This window comes from Myotis daubentonii, chromosome 3 (assembly GCF_963259705.1).
Source record: "Myotis daubentonii chromosome 3, mMyoDau2.1, whole genome shotgun sequence".
Lineage (NCBI taxonomy): Eukaryota > Metazoa > Chordata > Mammalia > Chiroptera > Vespertilionidae > Myotis > Myotis daubentonii.
The window spans coordinates 94421423-94426835 of NC_081842.1; positions in this window are offsets into that span (position 1 = coordinate 94421423).

Here is a 5413-nt window from a genome sequence, read left to right on the forward strand (position 1 = left end):
GTACCTGACCAATTTTTCCAACACCATGTATTGAAGAAACTATCTCTGTTCCAATGTACGCTCTTGCCTCCTTTGTCAAATATTAATTGAGCGTAGTGGCTTAGGTTGATTTCTGGATTCACTGTTCTGTTCCAATGATCTGTATGCCTGTTCTTGTGCCAGTACCAAGCTCTTTTGAGCACAGTGGCTTTGTAGTATAACTTGATATCTGAGATTGTGACTCCTCCAACTTTGTTCTTCTTTCTTGAGATTGCTGTTGCTATTTAGGGTCTTTTTTGGTTTCATATAAATTTTTGGAGTGTTTGTTCTAAATCTGTGCAATATGCCCTTGGTATTTTAATAGGGATTTCACTGAACCTGTATATTGCTTTGGGTAATATGGACATTTTAATGATGTTACTTCTACCAATCCATGAACATTGTATACTCTACCACTTGTTTATATCTATAGTTTTCTGAGTATAGGTCTTTTACCTCCTTTGTTAAGTTTATTCCTATGTATCTTATTTTTGTTGTTGTTGCAATGGTAAAGTGGATTGTTATTTTAGTTTCTCTTTCTGATAGTTCACTATTGGTGTATAAAATGTTACGGATTTATCGGTGTTAATTTTTATTCTGCTACATTTCTGAATTCATTTTCTAAATCTAGTAGTTTGTTGATGGAGTCTTTAGAGTTTTATATGTACTGTATCATATCTTCTGTGAATATGAAGAGTTTTACTCCCCCCTCCTCAATTTGAATTTTATTTCTTCTTCTTGTCTGAATGCTATGGCCAGGACTACCAGAACGATATTGAATAAGAATGGTGAAAGAGTGCATCCCTGTCTTGTGATGTAGCATTTCTTTTAATTTTCTCCCTATAATTTCTAAATCTCTGCATATTTATTTTTTCTTTCACGATTATTTTATTCACTAGAGCCAATAGTTGTTGTAAATATCCAATCTATATTTTCTACATTCCTGCCATGTCTGTTTCTGATGCTTGCTCTCTCTCTTCCAATTGTGGTTTTTGTCCTTTGGCATGCTTATAGCTGTTTTTTCTTGATAGCTGGACGTGATGTACTAGGGTTAAAAAACACACACAAAAATATATGGTGAATAATATAGTGGTGAGTCTCTGGTTAACTATTTCCTGTGAGGACAGGCCTTGTTAAGAAGAACAGAGAACTTTTTTTAGTATTTCAAAATGGTTTATTTACCCCTTGCCCTGGTGGAAGCAAGAAGGGATGTCTCTTCAATATTTACTGTGAGAACTTGTTTAAACTCCTGCAGATAAAACTAACAAAAGTGTGAAGGTTGCCTTATGACTTGGTCACCATGAGAGTTTTTAACTCTCAGATTTGCCTGCACTGAGTCTCCCTCAATTTGTCAAAACAGTTGAAGTTTTACGACCTTGGCACTGGTTTCTCTACTGATTTTCTCTTTTGAGTTTTTGCGCTGGGTAAGCTATGACTCCCTATATTCACCTGTATGTCTCTCCAGTCTGGAGGGCAGCAATTTATCCTTTATCCTCACCTCTCTTATGGATCCAAAACAAGTTGTTGACTGTTTACTTTGTTCATCTTTTTACTTCTTATTTAAATGAAGTGGCAATTTCCAAGCCCCTTACATGTGGAACTGGAAATTGGAAGGTTCTGCTGTTTTTGTAAGACAGGGTCAGCCAAAGTCTTCATCTCACAGGAAACATGGCATCTAGAAAGCACAGTTAGCCTTGACTATTCATGATATATTTGACCACTTGTTGCTTAAATTTCCATGTCTGTTTAGTAACCATCTGTTCAACTCAGGATTATTTTTTCTTCCATATCACCCAAACTTCTACCTGATGGTGATCTAAAGTCAAGGAATATTGACCTGTTGCTCTGGCATTAAAAATGAAGACTGCAATTCACAGTAAACCCAATTCTTTGAAGCTTTGCACTTGTGAAATTTTAACCCTGTCAAATAATTATTCTTAAATATTCCTATATTTTTCCAGCTCTGCATCTATATATCAATACATATAAAAGTATTTTTATTCTAGAATGAATCAGAATATGGTTTTGTAAATAGATGTGATATTTATTCCTAGTCATTAAATAAGGGTCTGTTGTCCTTTAATCTTTCTCTTATTTATTATCATAATCTTACCTGAACTAAACTTTTCTTACTCAGTTTTCTTTTGTCTTATTTCTTTATTTTGTACTCTAATTTTCTTTTAGAAATTTCCTGTACCCAATATTAATGTTTATTAATGTTTTCTAGATTAATGGTGTTAATTACATAAAAACTTATAATTATAAAAAAGACTACTTTGTATTAAATATGCATGACTGACAAACCAATAAGCATTGAAAAATGTACAGATGTTTCATAGAGGTTCATTTATATACTATACACATGAAATTATAAGAGAAATCGACTCATATAAAATTTTTCTACATTATAGTTCCCCCCGTCATCTGTGGGGGCATGTTCCAAGACCTCCCGTAAATGCCTGAAACTGCAGATAGTACTGAACCCTATATATACTAGGTTTTTTCCTATACGTGTGTACCTTTCACTTAAAGGAAGCACTTGATGGCTTTTCTTAGGCATATCCAAATTACCAGCATCGGTACTCTTTCACTCTGGGGACATTATTAAGTAACATAGGGTTAGTTGAGCACAAGCGCTATGATAGAAGGACAATCAATCTGAGACAGATACCAAGTGACTCCCAGGCAGGTAGCATACACAGGTGGAAACACTGAACAAAGAGATGACTTACCTCCTGGGCAAAACAGAGCTGATGGTGGGAGATTTCATCACACGACTCAGAAAGGCCTGCAATTTAAAACTTATCAATTGTTTCTTTCTGAAGATTTTTATTCACTATTACAAGACCGCTGTTGCTTGTGGGTAACTGAAACTGCAGAAAGTGAAACCTCGGATAAGGGAGGATTGCTGTATTTAATTTCTTCCATTGCTTTGTTTGTTCAATGGATTAGAAATCTTTTGTAAGCCCTGGCAGGGTGGCTCAATTGGTGGGAGCATTGCCCAGTACACCAAAAGATTGTGAGTTTGATTCCCCACGGGGGTCTGTATGGAGGCAGCCGATTAATGTTTCTCTCTCTCCCTTCCATTCTCTCTAAAAAGTCAATAAAAACATATCCCTGGGTAAGGATTAAAAAATATTTTGTATTGCCTTGTTAATTATGATGCCCACATTTAATAAAATGAAATGATGTGTTTAAGGCCATTGAGCAAGTAAAGGATTTGGTAACTAGTGTAAGACTATACAGTAATTGTTATAAAATGGAATGAAAAAAAGCTAGTGTGTCCACTACACAATGCATTGATAATGTTTCTATATTCATTAAGATAGGGGGAATTAAACTACCTCTTAAGTTCTGCACTTTGGTTATTGGAAATGAAAAAAAATAATAAAATTTAATAAGTTCAAATAGTATGGTGCCAGATTTCTATTGTGTAGTATACATATGGGGAAAAAATATTAATAAGAGATAAGATTTTGCTATTAACTCTCATTTTGCTTTTGATTTTTCAATAACATTATAATAAACCTGGATGTTGTTAACGTCACTGAACGTAGCTGTAAATGTGTACATAAAGAGAATATCTACTTAAGCAGTGGCTGAATGGCTCCGTTGGTTGGAGTGCCGTCCCATACGTCAAAAGGTTGCAGGTTTGACTCTCCGTCAGGGCACATACCTAGGTTGTAGATTCAATATACATTTCTCCCTCACATCAATACCTCCCCCTACCCCTCACTCCCTTATTCTCTCTATAAAAATGAATAAAAACATATTCTCATGTGAGGATTAAAAAAAGAGAGAGTACTCACTTAGTAAATGATTTTTGAAAGTGGTAAGCATTAAACTGATGTCTCCTTATGAAAAGCAAAAGTTACAGTGTTTAGCATTATTGCAATAGTCTTAGACTGCCCGCCAAGCTACTCCTATGTGTAAACCAATAAATAATACTGTTGTTTTTTTTAAAAAAATTGCTTCGAGAGACTGCTGAGACATTCCAAATGTAAAATATCATTTTAAAGGTAATAGGGACATTTTTTATTATTTTAAATTAAAAGCATTTATAAAGAATATTATTCTGTCTCTTGGCAAAGGTTAGTTGTCACATTCTTGCTGTTATTGAAAAACTATGGTTGCCCTCTTTTACATTTATTGTGATCCCACTGAGCTACCTGTTTGAACAATAATGCTTTCTTGAATCTCATTATTTGATGATGTGATTGTGATATTGGATTTCATGGAGATAATCAACATAAACATAACTGAAATTTATACTTACTCTATACTCCTGCTGTTTTTAAAATGTCCTAAAAATAAAAATTTTTATTACAGTATGATATTTCATTTAAAAATAAACCAACATCAAGCACTTTTGAAGTTTTTATTAAAGAATTTAAGAATACAGTGTTTCCTCACAATCAAGATGTATTGTAAGCTCTCTAGACATATCAAAACTAATAAAAGAGAAAAATGGTAATTGGCGTACGAGCTACCCTTTTCATTGGCTAATCAGGGCTATATGCAAATTAACTGCCAACTAAGATTGGCAGTTAACTGCCAACAAGATGGCGGTTAATTTGCATATGTAGGCACAATGCAGGGAGGCGAAAGGGAAAGCAGGAAGAAGCCCCCTGCCACTGACAGTGATCGGCAACCCAGGGGGAAGCTAAGAGCTGGGGGGCAGGGCCAAGGCGGCCCTGGGGCCGCCTTGGCCCTGCCCCCCAGCCATGATCAGAGAATCAGGCGCCTTTGCCGCCCTGGCCAGTGATAGCAGGAAGTAGGGGGTGGAGCCAGCGATGGGAGCTGGGCACGGTCGAAGCTGGCAGTCCCGGGAGCTAGGGGTCCCTTGCCTGGGTCTAAAGCAAAGCCCACGATCACGGGGCCGCTGCAGCTGCGGGTCCCCGCTGCCCGGGCCGGACGCCTAGGCCAGAGGCGTCAGGCCTGGGCAAGGGGCCGATCCTGCGATTGGAGGGTGATGGGGGTCAACGCCTGAGGGCTCCCAGTATGTGAGAGGGGGCAGGCTGGGCTGAGGGACACTCCCCCCCACACACACCCAGTGCACGAATTTCGTGCACCGGGCCCCTAGTGATTACATAAGTATACAATGTTCTATATCATTTACTAGTATAATTAAATCCATGCATATGTCAGGATACTAAATCACAGGTAAAAATAATTGAATGTCATTTCACTTTGCTCATGCCAAGCTAAAAGCTTATATATTTATACATGTGTTTGCTATAAATATTTGTTTTCCTCACATAACCTACTATAGTACAGTGAAAAGAAGTATCCTATTTAATAAAGAGGGAATATGCTAATTGACCCTAATGCAGTCGCAAAGATGGCAGCACCCACAGCCAATAAGGAGGGAATATGCTAATTGACAGCCACACCC